The 24,104-nt window shown below is 47.0% G+C and overlaps 1 protein-coding gene across 2 annotated transcripts in view; it reads right to left on the bottom strand.

Annotated features, from left to right (window-relative positions):
• LOC143833369 (unconventional myosin-Ia-like) overlaps nucleotides 1-12,324 on the bottom strand; it is a 68,460-nt gene extending 56,136 nt beyond the window's left edge. For both annotated transcript variants that reach the window (XM_077329098.1, XM_077329096.1), the window contains exon 1: nucleotides 12,137-12,324. The gene's annotated coding sequence lies outside the window, so the exon portion shown is untranslated. The remainder of the gene's footprint in view (nucleotides 1-12,136) is intronic.
• Between the last annotated feature and the right edge of the window lie 11,780 nt (nucleotides 12,325-24,104).

Below are 24,104 nucleotides of genomic sequence, written 5' to 3' on the forward strand. Positions count from 1 at the left end.
CTCCAGCCCCCTTCCAATGACAGTCCTGTCTATACCTGTCACTTGGTCTCCCAAATTCTGATCCCTGCTTTTACAACACCCGAGTAAGACTAGCATAATGTACTCTGTGTTGGGCTGCCCTTGAAGACAACCTGGAAACCTCCTCTGGTTGAGAGTGTAGTAGCCAAGTTATTGCCAGGGACATATTAAAGGTTCCAGCTCTGGCTCCGAAAATGTCCAGAAGATTAAATGGAGGAGCCTAGAGAAGATGGCATTTGGGGAGGAATTATAGCTCATCCAGGGGATCCCCTGGAAGTATATCTCACCTCAAAGCAACAGAGATCAGCTCCCCTGGAGAAAATGGCTGTATTTGTTGGGTAGGTGGACTTCACAGCATTATACTCCACTGAGGTCCCTCCCTGCCCCAGATCCCAACCACTCCTGGCTCCACTCCCAAGATGACCAGATATTTCCCAACCCAGAGCTGACAACCCCAAGGAGGGAGTTCACTGCAGATAGGGTCACCATAAATCATGGGGGATTCTGGGATGCTGTTACCCACCACGAGCCGCAAGGGAGTGGCGGGAAATAAATCTAATAATAATAATAATAATAATAATAATAATAATAATAATAATAATAATAATAATAATAATAAAACACACACAAGCTGCCTTGAGGCATGAGGAAAAGTAGGACACAAATATTGTGATAAATAAATGAATGATGTCAGTCTCTTTAGTTAACTGGAAGAAGTTCACATCCACGATCCATGACTTTACAACAACCTTGTCAGGTAGGTCAGTATTGGTGTTTCTGTGCTGAAAGGCAGTGGCTTGCCAGCTTCAGTTAGGATACACCTCCCCATCCTCATCATCACTCACATCGCCATAGTGGAAAACCAGACTCTGAACTGAAGATAAGCTTGACCAACGGGGTAATCTATCTGTGATCCTCCAGATGTCCATGGACTACAATTCCCATGAGCCCCTGCCAGCAAACGCTGACATTAGGGGATCTTCTGCTTCTTATTTATCTTCCTGAATTAGGATGAGATTCCGTGGCAGGCTCGGCTGCTGTGGCTAGAATATAGGAATCGCACAACATATGAAGAAGACAACCTGGCGTCTGGTCTTTTGCAAGTTCTCCTAGCCGTAACAACTTTTTTGCATGACAGGAACATTTTGCAGGCTAATGTTTGCATTACAGGAACCCCCCAACCCCGATTAGTGCTGCTGAGGTAGCTCTCTCAGGCTTTCTGGCTTTAGGGTCAGCAGCAATTGACTCATTGCAGACAGCGGCGAAAGGGCTGGCTCAGCAAGACTTGCCTGGGGCTCAGCAGGCAGTGCCAGGAAGAAAAGTCCTTGTTGGTGCCCCTCTGCCCACTCCAGCCTGACTAACAGAGCTATGCTTGGCCTTCCGAGTGGGCTCACTGCCCACCGCCCCTAAAACGGAGGGTGGGAGGGCCCTATTATCAATACATGGCTGTATGCCACGTTTACAATGGTATTTCCACAATTCTATTTCTCTCTGTGTGTGTCTCTCTGTCTCTGTCTCTGTCTCTGTTTCTGTCTCTGTCTCTCTCTGTCTCTCTGTCTCTCTCTCTCTCTCACACACACACACATGCACACGCACAAAAACACACACTTATGGCCATTGTACTATTTCAGAAAGCTAGAGAAAAAGTCGTTAGGGTAGCTCTGCCTTTGGCATGTTGATACCTAACATTATTGTAATGGAATTCCCCAACAGGACTGAAGATTTTGCCTTTGAAAAAGAAAGCAGAGAGCGATCCTTGACTGGGTCTGCCCCATGTTTTCGGAGCCTAACCTGGAGCCCTGCTACCTGGACCCCATTGGAAGGAATGTGCTGGAGACTGAGCCAGGGTCCTTCCACAGGTAATGTAACTTCTCCCATGAGTTACGGCTACCGTGCTAGGTGATGAATCTGTGTTGTACAACAGTAGCCAGCACAGTTTATAAGGTTAATGTCCACTGGCGGGAGAAAGCGCCATCATGCCAAGTAATTTATGGCAGGCTTTCTCAACCAGGTTGGGAGTTAGTTAATTTTTTTAAATATATTTTTTAAATTTGTTAAACATTTATCAGGTGATATGACTGTATATGATCATGTCGACCTGCCTGCCCCCTTCTCCCAAAATGGCCAATGATGGCGTTCCGGCGTTCCACAGGGCCTGTAAGACGGACCTCTTCCGCCAGGTCTATGGTTGAGGCCGGCACCCCAGAATGCATCTGGGCTCCCCCTGCCTTGCCCCGCTTTTGAAATCTAGTGGGGCCATTAGGCAGACTGAGGTCATCAGCCCCCATCCATCCTGAGGTTAGTGTTGGGAAGGGAATTATTCCCCCCCCCCCGTTTTTACCACCGTGCTTGGATTGTTTTATGTAGTTTAATTATTGCTTTTGATAAGTTTTTATTGGGGTTTTGGGGCATTGTGATTTTATGTATTGGGGTTTTATTGTGAGCCACCACAAGCCCTTGTGGGAGCGGCGGGATAGATAGATAGATAGATAGATAGATAGATAGATAGATAGATAGATAGATAGATAGATAGATAGATAGATAGATAGATAGATAGATAGATAGATAGATAGATAGATAGATAGATAGATAGATAGATAGATAGATAGATAGATAGATAGATAGATAGATAGATAGATAGATAGACAGACAGACAGACAGACAGACAGACAGACAGACAGACAAAGGGAATGGGTGGGAAAGGGAGGGGAGGGGCTTTAGGTACGTGTGTCCACAGCTCTGCTTCCCAACCATATTCTGGGCAATCATGTCACTTCTGGGGTTTCTCAAAGCCTGACGACTGTTTCAGGGCTTTCTCAGTGGTCAAAAATTTGAGAAAGGCTGCTGTAGGGCTTTCAAGGCAAGAGGTTTAATTAGCAACCCAGGACTTCCTTCGTGGTCTCCCATCCCAATATAAACCAGGATTAACCCTGCTTAGCTTCAGAAGTCTGACTAGGGCCCATTCCGCACACAAAGGATAATGCACTTTCAATGTGCTTTGGCAGCTGGATTTTCCTGTGCGGAACAGGAAAATCTACTCCTAAAGTGCATTGAAAGTGCATTATCTATGGTGTGCAGAATAGGCCAAGGTTGGTGTGCAGAATGGGCCATTAGGCCCTAAGGCTGTTATGTGTTGGGAAAACAATACTAGAGATAGTGAACCCCCCTCTTGAAAAACAGTTTCATGCAAGAGAAACTCTAAGCACAGGGGCTGGGGGTGGGGGATGAGCTTAGCTTTGTCATTTGCACTCAAGGCAATCCTCATCAGCTCTTTTATCCAGGCCATAACATTTTTCCAAAGACGCAGTCTGGAGCCTCTCCACTTACTGTATTCCACTGACGTAGCTATTCTTATAGATAGGAAATATTGCTGCTATAAACTGCATGCCGGCCACCTTCCTTTTACTAATGCTCATCCTGGCATTTTATCCTGCCCTCCCTGGCAACAGAAAACCATGATTGGTTGGGGGTTCCGGTGCTGCCGTTTCCTGTACTGTAAGCGTTCTCTCCTTTCCCAGCTGAAATTTTAAATCTCCAGTAGTGTTTGATTAATTTATGAACTCGGTCATTCTCTACGGAACACATCAGATGTATACATCCCCTTCTTGAACAGGGACATTGCATGCAAGACGCAGTGGCTACAGCCATAAGAATGCTTTCCTGACAGAGTAAACCCCACACATAGACACTCTTGGATAAATTTGGATTTATCACTCATTAGACTTGCTTAGGATAATTCCCAGTATTTCAATGCACAGGACAGTGCTCTCTCTCTCTCTCTCTCTCTCTCTCTCTCTCTCTCTCTCTCTCTCTCTCTCTCTCTCTCTCTCTCTCTCTCTCTCTCTCTCTCTCTCTGCCTAATCTACCTCATACAATATGAATCCCATTTATGAGTTATGTTTTATGACACAAAATACATCCATCACTGCTCTGTACAGGAACAAGAAGTACAAACCTGATAGGCCACTCTCCTGAGTCTGTTCCTTATGGTGTGTGCATGGGGGAGGAGGGGGACGGTGTGTCACAGAGGGTCATGGCCTGTATTTTCTGTTCCTCTCTCATATACCCACTTTGCAGTCTCAAAAGGAATGAAGACTAGGGTTGCCAGCTCTAGGTTGGAAACAACCAGGAGACTTTGGGGCTGGAGCCTGCAGATGGTGGGGTTTGGGCAGGAGAGGGACTTCTGTGGGGTGTAATGTTCTACAGTCCACCTTCTAAGCAGCCCTTTTCTACAGGTGAACTGATCTCTGTTGCCTGGAGATGAGCTGTAATTCAGGGGGATCCTTAGGTCCCACCTGGAAGCTGGTATCCCTAGAAATATATATTGAGGCTACTAGCCATGGTGACTAAAGGAAATCCTCACATTTGGAGGCAGTCAACCTCTAAATACTGGTGTCAGGAGATAACCTCAGGGAAAGGCCTTGGCACTCTGTCCTATTGTTGACCCTCCAGAGGTATCAGTTGGCCACTGTGTGGGTCAGGAAATACCTGGACATTTTTGGGATGGAGGCTGGGGAGGGAAAGTTTTAGGGAGGGGCAGGATCTCAGTGGGATATACTCCAAAGCAGCCATTTCCCCCGGGGGTATGATCTCTGTCACCTGGGGGTAGTATACTTGACTTTAGCCAAAAGACCGAGAAGTGATACATGGAGATAAATTGTAATTCCTGGAGATATCCAGGCCCCACCCAAAATTGGCAAGCCCATGGAAGAGATCAACCTTTCTACCATTGAGAAAACCCTGAAATATTCTTCAGGCTTTGAGAAACCCCAGAAGTGGCATGATCAAACAGAATATGGTTGGGAAGCAGAGCTGTGGACACGCCCACCTTGGGCCCCGCCCCTCCCCACCCCCTCCAGGCCTATCATTGGCCATTTGGGGACAGGGTTGACATGACCATAAATGTTTAACAAATTTAAAATATATAAAACATTAACTCCCACTCATTTAGGAAACCTTTTTTGGGCCATCAAAAAACAAAACAAAACCAGGGTTTCATGAAATCCTGGTTGAGATGGGCTGGACTAGATGGACCACTGGTCTGATCCAGCAGGGCTCTTCTTGTGGTCTTACAAGTGTGGGTACTGGCACAGATGTAATAGAAGGTCCCTGGCACATTTTACACAACAGCTCCATGGGAAGAACCCCAATGCAGGACTAAGCATGCTCCCGGCATCACTGATGAAAACTGCATGTTTCCTGTGAGCAGATGCCACATTTATCTTCTGGGAAGTCACAGTCAATCATGGACAAGCAGCAGGAGACGCCAATGCCTGACAATCACATGTGATTCTCGTTCTACACACCCAAGCCGCATGCCCATTTCTGTGCAGTAATGAGGATTTGCCTGGACCAGTGGTCCCCAACCTTTTTTAGGCTGGGGACCGGCAGGGCAACTGCCCCGCCCGTGCATCGTGCATGCGCGGCCGAGCCGCACATGCGCACATGCACCATGTGCGACCGAAATTGCGCATGTGCGGCACTTTCGCGCATGCACGGTTTTGATCGCGCATGGTGCATGTGCGCATGCACGGATCGGCCGCAGCCCGCAGGTTGGGGACCACTGGCCTAGACTATTCCATGGGCAGCAAAAGTCACAAAGAAGGAAATACTAGAGTGTCTCAAGTCTGATATATCACAAGACTCCAGCTCACTTTAACCATATCATGCACTCCAACTCAATGGGAAGAGCAATTATGCTAGGACTGGTCAGTGGCAAAAGGAAAACAGGCCGACAAAGAGCCCAGACAAAAGGAAACCAGGGTATAGTCTGCACAGGGCTTTTTACGCACTGCCAGCTCAAATATATCCCTGCCATCTACACTGAATTCAATTTCTACTTTGCTTTGGAGCACTTTAAATTTTCCCTCTGGAACATGCTTGATTGATCCAGAGTGACCCTACCTTTTCCCTGTGATATCCAGAAGTGGATATAACCCTCAATATTTCAAAAATCAGCATCAGTAAATGTGCAGATCTCTGCTTTTTGCGAATTAAGTTCCTGCTTCATGCCTCCAATGCTGACATAGCAAAGCAGTCTTCCCTGATTGGCCAGGGCGTCATTTCAAAGTCTTCCTGGTTCTCAGTTGCAAGGTTTGTCTTAAAGTGACTGTGCTCCAGAAGCCCTAACTTCTCTCAGCAGAGATTTGCCTCTTGTTTTTTCCCCTCCTCTGCTGTCTCCAATCCTCTCCTCTCCACCTCATTCAAGAAAAGAAAAAGAGAGATTCCTGCTGTGCTTGGCTCCCCTCCCCACTCTGAGCTTTCCCAATCCAGTGCAGAACACTTTCTGTTTCAATTGGGGGGGGGGGAATAGAGGAAGACCTGAGTTCCAATCCATCTGAATTCAGCAGGATCCACAACGGAAAAAAACAAAGTAAATGCAGAATCAGCCCAGGCTGACAAAGAACACAGAGGTTACATATGATCAAAATAGACACTGGCCAGAGCAGCATTTAACTAAAAGAAGCATTGCCCCAAAGATGTGGCAACAGTTGAGTCACGGGATTGCCAAAAGTCGGACACAACAGAATGACTAACATCATCACCAGCTTCTAAGAAAGAAAACATTGTCCTGAACCAAGATTATTTTGGATACACAAATGCAACTTCCTTGGCTCTCTGCCAGATCCTGCAACCATATATAATAACCGGATCTGTAATCCAATTCCCTCGGTTGCTAGGGTCAAGAGATCAGCACACTATCAGCATTAAAAAAAAACCAAAAAAGTAACACCTGCCTTTATAGCACTATATAGAAGAGTCAGCCTTGACCTTTGATTTATAAGGCCGCCCGCGGACTCTGCACTGGGGCCATAAAACAGCAGTAGCCTTATCAGTCCTCTTACGTGAATAAAGTCCATCTGCAAGGCGCAACTTTTGGTTCCCCTTTTTAGACTTGAACTGTTTCAAAAAAAGCCTTTTTGAAGGCTGAAGGACAGCGGAGGAGGCCACCCATTCCATATCCTGCAAGCGACGCTTGTTGAACTTGCGAGTCAAACTGCAGCAGAGCTTTAAAAAACTGAAAAATGCATCGAAAAAATGCATCAGTCTAAAGCAGGAGACGGTGATCTGTGCTTTGGCCCGCAGGGATCAGGCAGCTGTGCCTTGCTGGAGAAGCAACTGGTTGCATTTATTAGGACACTTAAGTGCAGCCCTAGGCAGAAGTGCCCTTCTGAACACACTCATTTAAATAGATGTGGAGTGGTGTAACTCTGCTTAGGATTCTCCTCCTAGCCTAGAATCATGGGCTCCGATTCACCAAGGTCTCTTCTTAGGGATGCTAGACTCCAGGTGAGACCTGGGGCTCCCCTGGGCTTTACAGCTCATGTCCAGGTGACAGAGATCAGTTCCCCTGGAGAAAAGGGCTGCTTGGGAGGGGGGACTCCATAGCCTTATACTCCACTGAGGTCCCAGCCTGCCCCAAATCCCGCCCACACCTGGCTCCACCCCCAAAGTCTCCAGGTATTCTCCAACCCAGAGCTGGCAACCCTACCTCTTCTAGAGATAAGTCCTCAGCTTTGAGGACTTTCAACTTTCAACATGCTTTAGTGCTGAGCTATGACTCTTCTCTTTGCAGCAGTTCCCAAGGAACTTTGCTATCTAGTTACCATGGATTAAACCTGAGACCTCATCCATGAAAAGCATTTGCTCGGGAAGTGGAGGGAGATGTTTATTGGTGATCTTATGCATTCAACGCCATGTGCTCAGGTTAGGGCCCCTTCCCACATAGCAATTCTGGTGATGATGACCCTTTTGCTTGAGCTGCTGGGGATTGAACTTGGGACCTTCCGCACGCAAAGCGCAAGCTCTGTCGTTGAGCTACGGCCCGACACCAACAGCCTGTGCCTTATCCTGCTCCCATCCAAGAGCAACTCCAAGGTCTGCTGCCTATGTCTCACTTTAGCTACTTAGGCACACCCTGCAAGCCACCGTTGGGTGCATTAGGGGCCATGACATCAAGACGCTTCCGACATATGGTAAAGGTAAAGGGTAAAAGGTAAAGGTATCCCCTGTGCAAGCACCGAGTCATGTCTGACCCTTGGGGTGATGCCCTCCAGCGTTTTCATGGCAGACTCAATACGGGGTGGTTTGCCAGTGCCTTCCCCAGTCATTACCATTTACCCCCCAGCAAGCAAGCTGGGCACTCATTTTACCGACCTCGGAAGGGTGGAAGGCTGAGTCAACCTTGAGCCGGCTGCTGGGATTGAACTCCCAGCCTCATGGGCAAAGCTTTCAGACGGCTGCCTTACCACTCTGCGCCACAAGAGGCTCTTATGGTAGCCCTCTGAATCAATGACCTCTAAAATACCTCGGCGTTGCCATGCTTGGATCTTGCAGACCAAAGGCCGTGGCTTCCTTGATGGAGTTAATCCTCCTTTTCCTGCTGCCTCCTGCTTTCCCCAGTATTATCTGGCACTTTCACACACACTGCAATGGGACTGCTCTGCTTGCAATGGCAAGAACCCCTCGCAAACCGTCACTGAAACATATTGAAGCTGCGTTGTTTAGCAAGTGTGAACGCAGCACATCTTTTCTAGGGAGCCTTGTCTTCTCGGGTGACCAGAGTCCCAGAACCACAACCGGCCTGGTGGCAAATTTGTATTTATTCATAGATTATTTACTATTTTGGCTTTTATATGTCTCGGACTTGCCACCTTGGGGTGTTGTGCAACACGAATCGAAAACATTGGTAATGAGACTAAAAGAGTGAAATGTATTCACATGAGTAGCTTAAAATTAACCAATGACGAGCAGATAAAACTATCAGAACAGATGTTAGATTCTGGACAGCTGGTGGTGCAATAATATCAGGAAGCAGCAGGAGGGGGGAGACGGAGGCCCAGTCAGTGTACTTTCTGTTGGTCTCAAACGTAAGCCTGGCGGAATCATAGAATCATAGAATTGGAAGGGGCCATACAGGCCATCTAGTCCAACCCCCTGCTCAACGCAGGATCGGCCCAAAGCATCCTAAAGCATCCAAGAAAAGTGTGTATCCAGCCTTTGCTTGAAGACTGCCAGTGAGGGGGAGCTCACCACCTCCTTAGGTAGCCTATTCCACTGCTGAACTACTCTGACTGTGAAAATTTTTCCTGATATCTAGCCTATATCGTTGGACTTGTAGTTTAAACCCATTACCGCGCGTCCTTTCCTCTGCAGCCAATGGGAACAGCATCCTGCCCTCCTCCAAGTGACAACCTTTCAAATACTTAAAGAGGGCTATCATGTCCCCCCTAAACCTCCTTTTCTCCAGGAAGAACTCTGTCTTGAAGGCCTTGCGGAACATAGGAAGTTCCGTCAGGGCCCTGTTATCTCCCGGGAGCTCATTCCACCAGGTGGAAGCCAGGGCCAAAAAGACTCTGGTTGAGGGCAGGCAGACTTCCTTGGGGCCAGCAATCCTCAGCTGGTTGACCACAGTGCTCTTTGGGGAATGTATTCAGAAAGGTGGTCCCTCAGATTTGCGGATTCTTCTGCTGTTTGACCCCACTGTTGTCAATTAGAGGTGAAGTAGCCTCCCTACGTGCAGATCAGGGCAGCAGCTTGACTTCCAAGGATATGGTTGGAGGGTAAATGGAAAACTGCTGAAGGGAGGCACGATTGGGTCTGATCTGTGCCTGTGTGGGAGACCTCAGGCCCCTCCTGTGCAAGCTGTCTCAAGTGCCAACGTGGGGGAAACAGCGGGATGTAAACGTAGAAAGAAAGTCGACAAAAAGAAAATTGGTTCCTCTGAAACATGGTGTTAGAGGAGAGTCTTACAGATCTAGTGGACCATCAAAAAAACCCACGCTCAAATCAGTGCGGATCTGAACTCTCTCTAGAGGGAAATGACTAAACTGCAGCTATCGTACTTTGGTCACATCAGGAGAAGACAAGAAGTCTCACGGGAAAAGACAACGATGCGAGGAAAAGCCGAAAGCAGCAGGAAACATGGGATACCTGACAGCAGACAGGTTGATTCAATCAAGGAAGCCATAGCCCCACACCTGATAAGGGCAACAACAGGGCCCTTTACAGGTCATTAATTCATAGGGCTGCCATAAACTGGAAGAGGTTTGACAGCACTTAACGCACACAACAGATGAGCATTATCGCCGGAAGATCTGAACAAAAGCTTCCTCCCTTATTAAAAAAGCTCTCTGCTTTAAGACAGCGATTATTGTTCAATAATAAACTGTTAACTGGGTAAACAGGAAGAGGAAGAATCCAGCAGTGTCCTGTGTTGGGCTGGGAAGGCGCTCAGGAAGATCTTGCTAGTTAGCAGCCTCTGAGTAAAACCTCTCTGAAATTGCTTTCCTGTCTGCATACAGAGATTTCCTCGCTGCACACACAGAGAGGATAGGCCCAGAGGCACGAGCCCTTGGCCATAGGCCAAAGGGCTCTTATTCATCCACGCTTAGTTTGAAGGTCAGGACCTGGAGCTGGGCAGAAGATCAGCAAGGGTAGAGACAAGCCTCACTTAGGGATCGAAAGCTTCCCCACTCTTTCTTGTTTGTCGCTGTACCTATTAGTACTCTGCATTGTTAGCTGTTTTGGGTCCCCGTTGAGGAGGAGAGCAGACTAGGATCCTTGAAGCCAACAAATACATAACAATGCTATTGATAATTCTTCAAGGGAAATGTTTTGCCCAGGAGAAAGGCAAACTGAGAGCAAACAATGTGTCCATGGTCTCCAGATGAGTCACGAATGCTTATGGGTGGCTAACAGCCGGGCTGCAGACAATGGGAACTGCGGAAATTAAAATAAAAGCTGCTGTGGGGACGGGGGGGGGGGGAGAACTTCCTTGTCCTGCTCAAAGGCAGGGAACTCCAGTCAAGATGCAAACAGTCACACCCCATGAGTGGATCATATTGTGGCATTTAAATAAGGACTTTTCTCAGGAGGGAGATCTGGTGTCCCCAGGCTACAGGGATCCTTCCCATAAGCGCTAACCCCTTGCCAATCTGGACTAAGAATTGCTATTCCCCAGCCTTTGTGTAGAGAGAGCATTTTTAATTTGCCGAAATGCTTTCTCCATCTAGTTCCCCCCCCCTGCAACTGCCCCTCAAAGCAGGCTTTTACGTTCCCATTTAATCGAACGGAATCTGAGGCAGAAAGTTGGTAAGAGGCCAAAAAGCACTCAAAAGAGACTCTCTCTCTCTCTCTCCCTGTATACTAAGCGTGGAAGTATACAGTTACGCCTTAAACAGTTACGCCAGGGGTAGTCAAACTGCGGCCCTCCAGATGTCCATGGACTACAACTCCCAGAAGCCCCTGCCAGCATTCGCTGGCAGGGGCTTCTGGGAATTGTAGTCCATGGACATCTGGAGGGCCGCAGTTTGACTACCCCTGAGTTGTGCCTTTTAAATGCATTGAAGTCTGTGGGATCGGGGAAATTAACCCTGTTTGATTTCCCAGTGACGGAGAAGGGAAAGCATACTTCTGTCCGTATCTAGCTAGCAGTGGGCAGTGCCCCTGAACGAAACCTGGGACTTGGGGAAATAAGTTTTAAGGGTCTCTGGGAACGTGCCGAGTGGTTTTTCTTCAGCAGTCACAGCCTCAATGCATTTTTAAATGAAAGCGTAAGGCGTCTGGGCCATCTGGCATAACTTTCATGCAAACTTGAGTTGCGGCACTTCCGTCTTCAACAATTGAAACTGGTCCGGCTCCCAAAGCCAAATTGTCTTTCTGTCTCACAGAACTCTCCTCCCCCAGCTCTCCACGAACCCTTCTTAAAAACGCTGCTACCTGCACCAGCGTGGAAGGACTTTTCTGTTCTCTCAGCAGCATCTCCAAACAAGGCTCTTGGCTTCTACCCAGGAATTGGCAGGCAGGACTAAAGTTTGAAGGCTTCTTCTAGAAATCAGAAGCAAGACAGCCTTTCCATGCACGGGGATTTCCTCCAGACAGGGAAAGAGGTCTGTTATTGCAGGAGCACACAGAGGATGCCCTCCCAGAAAACAAATAACCCATCTTGGACGTTCGGCTTCCTATTCTGCAGAGGAAAGGGAAACGGCACCAGCTCCTGGGGCGCGCACGGCCGTGGGAAAAGGATAACACGGTCTGATGGCAAGGGAGGAATAAGTTGGCAAAGCCGGGGAGAGGCACTGTGGAGAGAACATTGAGGCAGGCGTCAGGTACTCACCCTCTGCTAACAAGGAGAGGTCCTAATGCGTGGCAGTCAAGCCCTGGCCTCCCGTCCCAGTGCCAGGTAGGAGCCAGGAGAAGAAGACAGGCAGCCCCCTGCTCAGCAGGAGCTGTCCATGGTGTCTGCCTTCTGGAGAAGCCGGCTCCTCGCAAGCAGCTTTTGCCACACCCACTCCCTTTCTGCACGGCCTGCCTCCACGGACCTGCCCCGCCTCCGAGACTGCAAAGTCAACATGGTTAATCATTACAGCTTGGCAAAGTGCTCCTCGAGATGATGGATAGGGAGGGGGGTGGGGTTAGGGATGGAGGACTGGGAGATTGCAAAGATCCAAAGGGAGTGCTGCCGGGTGCACAGGAATAGTGCCCCCACCCTCTGAGATGCCTGCCTGTCCGTGAGACCTGAACTACCCACAGGCAGAGATAAAGGCCAGGTCTTGTTCTTGCTGCAGGACTATCCCCCTGTGCTTTGTTCTTCCCTAGAGCAGTGAAGGACAGGCCAGGTATTTTTAAGGAAGAGAGCCGAAAGGTGCATTGGGTTATGGCACAGGAGCGGAAGGGAAACCCGGTCTCTGCTGCTGTTAAGGGTCAAGCTTGTTCCCGTGTGGTCCAGTCGCCTTCCCTTTCCTCTCCCCACCACAGACACCCTGTGAGGGAGGTGAGGCTGAGAGAGCCCTGATAATGCTGCTCAATTAGAACAGCTTTATCAGTGCTGTGATGAGCCCAAAGGCAGAGCCGCACTGCGTACGGCAGCCACACATGCCCCCCAAGTGGCCTTTCTCAAAACTCACAAAACTCCAGAGATCTTCTTCTGTTCAAGTTCAGTGATCAGACCCAGATCTGTTAAGCGATAGCAAGATGGGTCTATGGGAGGGATGACCAAGCTGTGGTTCTCCAGATGTCCATAGACTACAATTACCATGAGCCCACCAGTCTTACATTTATAACACTTTCTGAAAACCAATTCCAACGGATAAACTATTTTGAGTGAAAAATCAAATCCATTGCAATAGCATTAGAAGAGCCGACCCAAGAACCAGAAACCTCTGCATTTTGTGATTAAAAAGCACAGAATCCTGGATATAGAATATCAAGAGCTTATTATTGCTGCTAAGTAAACTTGTTCACCTTTGAGCTTGGCCATTCCATTATATTTTGACTCTGGACCATCATATTTTTGCCATCTAACACAGGGGTAGTCAACCTGTGTTCCTGCATGGACTACAGTTCCCATGAGCCCTTGCCAGCAAATGCTCATGGGAATTGTAGTCCATGAACATCTAGAGGACTACAGGTTGACTACCCCTGATCTAACAGATCCACAGCAATGGGGAGACTACACGCTTGCTGGTTCAGCGTCTTGCCATCCGTGATGATGACAGGGAGATTTCTTAAAATAATCCCTCACCTAAATAGATTGTGCCTTTGCAACCAAGGTTGTAAAGAATCTGTTCTTTATGTTCTGTTATATTGTCCCCTGTATTAAAGTATTAGAGCTGAATTCCTTTTGCCGCTCCTAATTAGAAAACTGGAGGCTTCTAATAAATTTAAGATGCTTCTGCGATTGAACAGTTCTGTTGTAATGGATAGGGTTGCAAAATTTTTACAACAAGCAATAAGAACATGAGCATTCTATGTTTAGCTTTGCACATATTTCTGGTCCTTTAAGTTTGGCTTTAAGTTTGGATCTTCACTCTCCTTCTATACCATTTCCAGAGAATCAGGGAAGATATAAAACGTGATAAAGTGATGAAATGTGATGAAACTGTGAAATGAAATTTGGCGTGTGCATTTTATTTCATAAATACCTGTTTCATAAATACCTGCTTAGAGTGCCTGGTTAGCCATGCCTTCATTATCAAGTGGGAGAAGGAAAATATGCAGAACAGAGGGTTAATGTGACAGCTGGACTCTTGAACTCTGCCCTCTACTGATCTTTAGAAAGGTAGATGGAGTTTGCCTTCTGCAACATCATTTCTGACTATTACTGAAGCTGCTTTTTCCCCTTATCCAAGTCTGAAGAGGCAGGGGAATTCTCACAGCCTAATATGCCATCCAGTTTGCGTCTCGATGACAAAGAAGAAGAAGAAGAAGAAGAAGAAGAAGAAGAAGAAGAAGAAGAAGAAGAAGAAGAAGAAGAAGAAGAAGAATAGGCTGCCTAAGGAGGTGGTGAGCTCCCCCTCACTGCAGTCTTCAAGCAAAGGTTGGATACACACTTTTCTAGGATGCTTAGGGCTGATCCTGCATTGAGCAGGGGGTTGGACTAGATGGCCCGTATGGCCCCTTCCAACTCTATGATTCTATGATTCTATGATTCTATGATTCTATGATTCGAAGAAGAAGAAGAAGAAGAAGAAGAAGAAGAAGAAGAAGAAGAAGAAGAAGAAGAAGAAGAAGAAGAAGAAGAAGAAGAAGAAGAGTTGGTTCTTATATGCCGCTTTTCTCTATCCGAAGGAGACTCAAAGACTTACTTCATGTGGCAATAAAAACATTTTTCCTGAGGTTAATATGATGCCTCCAGTTGTGCCGGTTTCCCCAGCTTTCTCTACAAAGCCGTGTGCCTTTTTAACAGAATGAAACCATAACAAGATGGCAAACTTCTGAGATGACCTAGCAGGTGGTATAACTCAGGTTGCCTCCTTGCCCACTGTGGGGTAGGGGTGGGAGATGGGGTAGCCAGATCTAAGTTGCAGAACTCCTGGAGATTTGAGGATGGAGCCTGGGGAGGACAGGACCTCAATGGGGCACCATGACATGGAATCCACCCTCCAAAGCAGCCATTTCCTCCAGGGGGAACTGATCTCAGTAGTCTGGAGATGAGCTATAATTACAGGGTTTGGAGAGGGCAGTGACCTCAGCACACAAGTCTTATAAACATCTCTCTTTTAAAGTAACCCATGTGTCCTGGACTATCAGTCCAGGACACATGGATTATCAGTTTCCTGTGGTTTTCTGCCTTGTGGCTGCTTGGTTATCTGTATTTCCAGAGGAATGAGGTAGGAGGGAGAGTAGTTTATTTAACCTTTTAAATCTCTAAAAGAGCAAATAAACTACTTTCCCTCGTACCTTGTTTCTCCTGCTTACTGGTGCAGTCTTATTTTCTTCCTGGTTACTATATTTCCAGACATGGAATAGTTTTCTTTGGCCACATTTTCTTTGATTAATTCGATGGGACTTCACCAAGAGATAAGGCTTCCCTAAACGAGACAGACCTTTGGATGCCTCGATTTATTAATAATCCATAGATGGTGACACTGAATTCTTTCCAGCAGCATTTTCCTAGCAAGAAGAGTGGTGTTTTATTTAGTCCAACAGCTTGTATTCTCCCCTTTTTCTGCTGGATTTTCTTGAGGCTTTCATTATTCCCAGTGATTAAAATTGCTTGCTGTTTTTGTGAGGTACATCCTTGGATACAGTGATTGTTTGGTGCTTTCTTTTTTTTCATATTCTCCCATGTTAGGAAGGAAGCCCCCCAAACCCACCTTCACCATAAACCAGTGGTTCTCAACCTTCCTAATGCCGTGGCCCTTTAATACAGTTCCTCATGTTGTGGTGACCCCCAACCATAAAATTATGCCAGTGTTCTTTCACAGAAATTAAACCGAAACTGACCATTGGCGTTAGGATACATTGTTCATTATTGTACGTGCATTGGTTTTATTCCGGGGTTTCTCAGTTCAGTTCTATCCCACCATGCCAATCTTGCTCTTTTCCACTGCTCCAGACAGACGAAAGCTCTATCTCGATCTACCCCGTAAGGCTGTTGTGTGGATGGCACCCCCCTCCCGGCCAAGCTGCTTGCCCTGCCACGACCCCTGAGAAAGGGTCGTTTGACTCCCAAAGGGGTCCTGACCCCCCAGGTTGAGAACCACTGTCATAGACATGCATTTATACCCAGTTTGAGCTTATTTTAAGTCCCGTTAAATCCCAGCTTTGCAGAGAACGCTATTACAATGGTCTAAACCAGGGGTAATCAAACTGCGGCCCTCCAGATGTCCATGGACTACAATTCCCAGGAGCCCCTGCCAGCAAATGCTGGCAGGGGCTCCTGGGAATTGTAGTCCATGGACATCTGGAGGGCCGCAGTTTGACTACCCCTGGTCTAAACCAAACGGATTTTCAAGGTCGTGTCATAAACAAATGTCTTCCCTTCCAGCCAAAAAAACAAGAAAAAGAAAAAGACAAAAGTATGTTATTGAAAACATTTGTGTATGGAAACCAAGGCAAACAATGCAATTCTCAGCATGGGTTAACTTTTGACACAACAAGCTCAGGCTAAATTATATGCTTCTGCAAAGAAAGAACCAGGAAACAGCAGCAGATTTCTCAGACTTAGCTATGGAGACATAGCTAGAACTAAATCCTTTATTCCACAGCAACACAATGAGTTAGTAACTAGGGCTAGAATAACCACAACCATAGAGTCATGCAGCTCCTGCCATCGTTGTTGGCAGCTTTAAAATCACAACTTATCTGGGTAGAGAGCAATCCACATAATGGAGGAGCTGGAATAAATACATTGGCTGTACCCCATAAGGAGTACATTTTCCCAAATGTGGACGCAGCTCCTCTGTACAAGCAAGGTGGGTATATGTTTGCATCATTCCCAGTCATTGGGACAGGGCCAAAATGCTTGAGGCACTGTGCCCACATTCAAACAAACGCTCAAAGGAGGGAACATGGCAAACTTCCCAGTGTTTTCAGCTACTTTGCTCATGATAAAATACTTGTATGAACTGTATCTATTAGATGCATGTTCCAAATCTCAGCTTTCTTGGGGATCTGGAAGCAGTTCTGAGCCTCCTGTCTTGAAGGATATATGTACATACAAACAAGTGTTCTTATCAGCATCTTCTCAGCTGGAGTACTAAACACCCCAGAACATATAGAGTTCCATGCTCTCTGAACATGCTGGAAAAATTGGCAAATGAGAACAAGATGCAATTCAATAAGGATAAGCACAGAGTTCTACATCCGGGTCATAAAAATGAGAAGCATGCATACTGGGTGGGAGATATACTTCTTGGTAACAGTGTGTTTGAATGAGATCTTGGGGTACTTGTGGATTATAAGCTAAATTTGAGCAGATAGCATAATGCAGTGGTAAAGAAGGTGAATGCAGTCTTGGGCTGTATCAACAAAGGCATCATACACCAAGATAAATTCAAAAGAAATTCCATCTAAACATCCGGAAGAAGTTCCTGACAGTTAGAGCGGTTTCTCAGTGGAACAGGGAGGTGGTGAGTTCTCCACGCCTTCCAACTCTATGATTCTAATCCAGGAAAAGTACCACATTTAAGAATAACAGCATAGTCCTAGAACGTTACTCCAGCCTAAGTCAATTTATTTCAATTTATTTCAGGGGGAGAGGAGCTTTGATTTCTCTGTTTTGGGGAGATGTTGTACAAATAACATACTTACATATGTTACTCATCATGTGAGTGCCTTGGACTACACGTAGATACCAAATGAACAAGCAGGTTAGTCAACAAAGCCAACGCCTGTATATATATTCTGCATATATAAATACATGCACACACAATTATTGCAGGCATTTGGAAAACCTCATCTGGTACATTGCCTCCTCCTTAGTAAATACCTGCTATGGCTGGATTCAGCCCTGACATGCTTGGCTCATGCTGGCTCAATTTCATCAGATATTGAAAGCAGAGATAAGAAACCAATATCCCTGTTAAGTCCTGGGAGGTTTTTTGTTCTGAGCATTATAATTTAGCAATTTCCCTTTCCAGCCTGTTCCTGAAGTTCCTTTGCAATAAAACAGCTAATTTGAGGTCACATACTGAATGTCTGGAAATGTTGAAGTGTTCTACAGATTTCTCTGCCTGGTTATTCTTGATGACAGATTGTGTCCATTTATCTTTTGGCATGGGCTTTGACCTGTTTGCCCTATGTAGAGAGTGGAAAGTTGGCATTTCATGGCACGTACCATATTAGGGAATGAGACTATGTTATATGTGATAACATAGTTGATGTTGTCAGGTCCAGTGATTGCGTTGTGTTCTTTGCCAATTCCACAATTTCACAGAGCATGTACAGAGTGCCATTCATAATTAGTTGTTAATATTTAGACAATTGAATGTGCTTTAACATATACTACACATTACACAATTACAAAGGAAAATATTTGTTGAATAGGTGTTAAAGAACCATACTGACCTTTCAGATTCTTTTTGGTTTCGTTCCCATACATAAACTGAGTGAGATGTCTGGGCTTGTCCTGGCTCTTATGTACGTGAGCTCATAAGTACCTTTTCATGTACTCAACCTTCACACCGTTCCAACCTCACCCAGTAAGGGAGGGAGAGAGAGGAGATTTTGGCACAAAGTCTATACTATAGAATAGTCTTTCTCAGCTTTTTCACCATTGCAAAACCCCTGAAACATTCTTCAGGCTTCAAGAAACCCCAGAAGTGGTGCCATCGTGCAGAAGATGGTTGGGAAGCAGAGCTGTGGACATGCCCACCTGGAGCCCCTCCCCTTCCCACCCCCTCCAGCCCCATCATTGGCCATTTTGGGAGGGGATTGAGGTCAACATGGCCATATAGGGTCATATCACCCGATAAATGATTAACAAATTTTAAAATATATTTTTAAAAAATCCCAACCCCTTTAGGAAACCCTTGCAGGGTCATCAAGAAACCCCAGGGCTTCACGCTGGTTAAGAAAGCCTGGTATAAATACTATATAATCCTTTTTTTTATCAGCGCCAACTAAGATGGTACAAAAAACTTGGGTTGGTCCTAATCAAAGGTACTATGCAACTGTAGTTTTCAGATTTTGCTTTGGACCAATGGTCACTTCTTTCTGCATACAAATAAATTCCATGACATTACAATCCCCCAGTGGAACACAGCCAACGGGTACACCGCAAGAAGACCACTGCCTTCTCTAGCAGACCATAACTTCTGAAGCTGCCCTGCCATTGCACCAAAAAGATAAAGTTAAAACCTGATATGTTCTTGCTCAACGGGATAGACATAATTTGGAAGCGTATAGTTATTTCTGTGGAACTGCAGCCTAGGATCTGATGCCATAGGCCAGTGGTCCCCAACCCGCGGCCCGCAGTCCGGTGCCGGGCCGCGAAGGCCTTGGCGCCGGGCCGCGGCTCCTTCTTCCCTCCCCCCCCCCGAAGCGAGAAGCTCGCCAGGCCGCGAGCAAATGGGCCGCCAAAGCGGCCGATTAGCTCGCAGCCCGGCAAGCTTCTCGTTTCGGGAGGGGAGGGAAGAGAAGCTTGCCGAGTCGCAAGCTAATCGGCCGCTGCTCGCGGCCCAGAGGGGCCGGGAGGGGAAGCCATGGCCGCCGCCATGGCGGCAGCGCAAATGCACATGCGCGTTTGCGCTGGGGCTGCCGCGTGTGCGTGGGCCCCCGGGCCGCCCTCTCCGCCCACTATGCCGCAGCGGTCCGCAGCAAGCGGAAGCTTGCGGACCGCTGCCATAGGCCAGTAGACCCAAAGTGGCCAATTAGATGTTGGGGGACACATGGAGATACCCACATTGATATTAGGCTCTTTTCTTCCCATTCCAATGGACACTGCAAGAGCCTTCAGAAAAGAGCTTCAGAATCCAGAGACTCTTGAAGTAACAAGGGGTTTCCCCTTAGAGGGAGAATGTGGGTGATATCTGAGTGTCTGCCCTCTAGTGGTGAAAAGTGCCATCAAGTGGCAGCTAGTTTATGGTGACCCCATAAGATTTTCTGTTGGAATAGACAATGTCTGGTGTACAAAGAGAAGAAGAGAAGAAGACCCCAAAGGGAGCAGCAAGAAGACTGCAAGATAGGTCAGAGAGTTCAGAATCGTTCTACCTTTTAAGTGTGCTTTTTGTCTGTCCCTAGAGAGCCTCTTGTGGCGCAGAGTGGTAAGGCAGCTGTCTGAAAGCTTTGCCCATGAGGCTGGGAGTTCAATCCCAGCAGCCGGCTCAAGGTTGACTCAGCCTTCCATCCTTCCGAGGTCGGTAAAATGAGTACCCAGCTTGCTTGCTGGGGGGTAAACGGTAATGACTGGGGAAGGCACTGGCAAACCACCCCGTATTGAGTCTGCCATGAAAACGCTGGAGGGCGTCATCCCAAGGGTCAGACATGACTCGGTGCTTGCACAGGGGATACCTTTACCTTTACCTTGTCTGTCCCTAGATTGATGCTCTCAGGGCAATATCCTCCTTCTTCACGGAGGCTTCTCCCATCTCTCTCTCCTTAGGTAGCCATGTAGGCAGACACCTGTCCCTATCTCTCCTCTGCACCACCACAGTATGTCGTTCCATAAATAAATCCTTTTATCTCCTTCATCCTAAAATGCACGTCTATGACTTTCAAGTCTAGAGGCTTCCAGAAGTAGTTTGCCATTGCTTCCCTCTGTGCAGCGCCCCGGGACTTTCTTGAAGGCCTCCCATCCAAGTCCAAACCAGGGCTGACCCTGCTAAACTTCCAAGATCTGACAAAATCAGGCCAACCTGCGTCATCCAGAGCAGGGTAGCTTTAGCTAACATCTCATTAATTTACTCCACCTACGCTTAGACTTTAAGATACTCCCACAACATTTATCAGGGGTCAGGCCTAAGCCCAGTTCTGTGGGATGCTGTTATGCCACTAATTGCTTAAGCTCTGTACTCACGGCCCTCTTAAGTTGACACAGTCTGAAGTCTGACTTTCAGTACTGAAGTTCATCAGGAAGTAACTCTAATATTAATGTAAACATAATGGGTTGGGTCCAACCAGCTTTTCCACAGGTGAAAAACAGAGGAGGGTGCCCCCTCTGGCTACAAAAAAGGCTACACTGGGGATTTTGCATAGTCAAAAGCCGCTGGAGACAGGAGCTATAAAAAGGAGGGGAACTGGGAGAGACTGAGGGACGATGTTGACAGGATCCATCCAAACCAAAATGAACATAATCTTAGCATAAGTGATCACACAGCAATTGCTTGCAGAAATAATCCTCATGGATGTCTGGGTATGTCTGTAGCAAGAGGGGTGCTGCTCTAAGAAGGCACAGCTGTTTTTTCTGATCACTGTATCTGCTTCCTTTCCCTCCTGCCCTTGAGAACGGCCCATCTGGGCAGTTGTGGAGGACTTTCGTATGGCAGTAATTAACACTAAAGCCAAGCGCTTCACTACGTTTCCAGTGGTCTATAGAGAACCCTTTGCATTCTGCTTTTAGAATCCTAGAATCATAGAGTTGGAAGGGGCCATACAGGCCATCTAGTCCAACCCCCTGCTCAATGCAGGATCAGCCCTAAGCATCCTAAAGCATCCAAGAAAAGTGTGTATCCAACCTTTGCTTGAAAACTGCCAGTGAGGGGGAGCTCACCACCTCCTTAGGCAGCCGATTCCACTGCTGAACTGCTCTGACTGTGAAAATCTTTTTCCTGATATCTAGCCTATATCGTTGTACTTGAAGTTTAAACCCATTACTGCGTGTCCTCTCCTCTGCAGCCAACGTAAACAGCATCCTGCCCTCCTCCAAGTGACAACCTTTCAAATACTTAGAGGGCTATCATGTCCCCTCTTCACAAGCTCAGTTGTAATTCTGGAGATCTCCAGGCCCCACCTGGAGGCTGGCAACTCTTTATATATTCCAACCTGAGCACATTCTCTGGCATGTTTAGTCTGTACAGTAAAGATCAGGAGTGGGGGCACCTTTGACAGGAGAAAGCTGACACAGACCTGAGATGGCTTCATCCTATTTGGTGAAGCTCCAAGATTTGTGCATAAAAGGACAGACTTTGTCTCACACATCGTATTTCTTGGGACTAGCAAAGCCTGATTTTATATTCTGAGGTCTTTTGAAGCCATCTTGAATCCGGCCAATGGCCCACCCAGTCCAACTCTCTGCGTCACACAGCGGCTAAAACCCACCTGCCATCAGGAGGTCCACCAGCAAAGCCAGAACTCCAGAAGCCCTCCTGTTCTTGCTCCCCAAGCACCATAGAATCATAGAATCCCAGAACCATAGAGTTGGAAGGGGCCATACAGGCCATCTAGTCCAACCCCCAGCTCAACGCAGGATCAGCCCTAAGCATCCTAAAGCATCCAAGAAAAGTGTGTATCCAACCTTTGCTTGAACACTGCCAGTGAGGGGGAGCTCACCACCTCCTTAGGCAGCCTATTCCACTGCTGAACTATGACTGTGAAAATTTTTTTCCTGATATCTAGTCTATATCGTTGTACCAGAACAACCCTTTCCCAGACAATGTTCTCTCGATCATTTGTGGCTAGTAGCCATTGATGGACCTCTGTTCCATATGTTTATGCAATCCCCTCTTGAAGCTGTCAGTGCTTGTAGCTGCCACAACTTTGGTATCAGTAAGCCGAAGTTAATTACAAGCTGAAGTCAATTAAGTCAAGTGTATTGCATCAGCTTACAGCCATAGCAAATGACATGAAGGAAAACCGGGCAATGTAGCATAGAACAATCACGACGTGCTTTAGAACTCATAGAACACCCGTTAAAAAAAATCTTAAAACATATTATATAATTAACAAAAATAAATCTTAGTTATAAAGTAACAACGAACTGGCGATTCGATAGTAGCACAGAAAGACCCAGACTAAGCAGGCAAACTATTCACTGACCACGCTGATAACTAAGGCCATGAGTTGTGTCATTTGTCCCAAGATCTGTATAATTCGATCTGTGAGTAATATTCCAAGTGTAGACCAGTCCAAGTGTCCTGAGTATCTTTTTAAACTGTTCCTCATGGTCCCCTGCAAATCTTGGGCTCCAAAAACCCATGTGTGCCAGGCCCTTGAAAGATCTCTGGTGACAAAGACAGACTTGCTCATTATGAGGGATACTAGGGGCAAAGCTTGTTGCATTCAGGAATACAACAGGCACTAGATTGGGGTGGTGATGGAAGAATTCTGGGACAGCCTCCCCTTCCTCCTATGACCTGGAAAGGCAGCAGGTAGCTGTTCTCCGGTCATCCCTTCAGGCAGCTGTTAGGGTGGCGTGTTCCCATCTGCGGCCATGGCTGGATGGCTTGGTTGTCTATGGGCAAGACACCCTCCCGGGGAGCCCCAAAGCCCAGGGGTTGGAGACCCCCGGGCAGGGAACTCAGTGGCAGGGGCAGCTCTCACGCAGCAGGGATCTGCAGCCTCCGAGCCTCGGAGGGAAGTGGAAGGAGGAGGGGGTGATCAGGGGTGGGGGATGGAAGGTGATTGGCTGGCCGTTGGACAGACAGGCAAGCCGGTTGGAGGAGGACAGCCGCCCTGAGTGGGTGTTAAGCGCTGAGTAGCTCTTAAGCCATGAGACCACACTCCTCTTCCAAGGCCTTACCAGAAATATATTATGTGGAACAGATTGTTGTAACAACCTCTTAACATTGCTAATGGTAAGACATCCAACTGTGCTTCAGTAAAGGCTCAGAATTTAATAGGCCAGTAAAATAAGATGAAAAGCCTATTGGAGGTGGAGAAAGCTGCCTATCAAGGGAGGCTAATCTTGAGCTATATACAGCGAGTGCTCAGAGGCAACAGCCTTTGATTTATCAACTCTTTGGCTGCAAGAAAAAACCCAGCCTTCTTAGATAGTTTGGCTACTGCATTTGATATGTGAGCTTCTCCATCAGTTAAATTTCATTTCAACATAAACCAGGCTTTAAAAAACCCTCAAAAGTGGGCAGAAGAGGATTTTCAACCAAAAATTAAAGACAACTTGGAGGATTAGAGTTGATATTGGAGGCAGGAACAACTCATATTACTAGCTGATGCTAGGGACTGGGGACAGGGACGGATGAAAAAAGGTGCTTTGCGGTCTGAGGCAGCCCACGGATTGAGCCCCAAAACAAACTGGCCTCACATGGACCAAACCAGCCCAGAACATTTGGTTCCCTTTTTAGCCTGGCGGCAGCTCACCATGGCCAAGAGGGGAGGGACCCTGGAGAGGACTTGGGGCCAAAAGTGTTTTCTGGGAAAAGAGGCTTCACTCCTTCCTTTCTCACCCAGGAGAAACAGGAGGA

Source organism: Paroedura picta, chromosome 3 (genome assembly GCF_049243985.1).
Source record: "Paroedura picta isolate Pp20150507F chromosome 3, Ppicta_v3.0, whole genome shotgun sequence".
NCBI lineage: Eukaryota > Metazoa > Chordata > Lepidosauria > Squamata > Gekkonidae > Paroedura > Paroedura picta.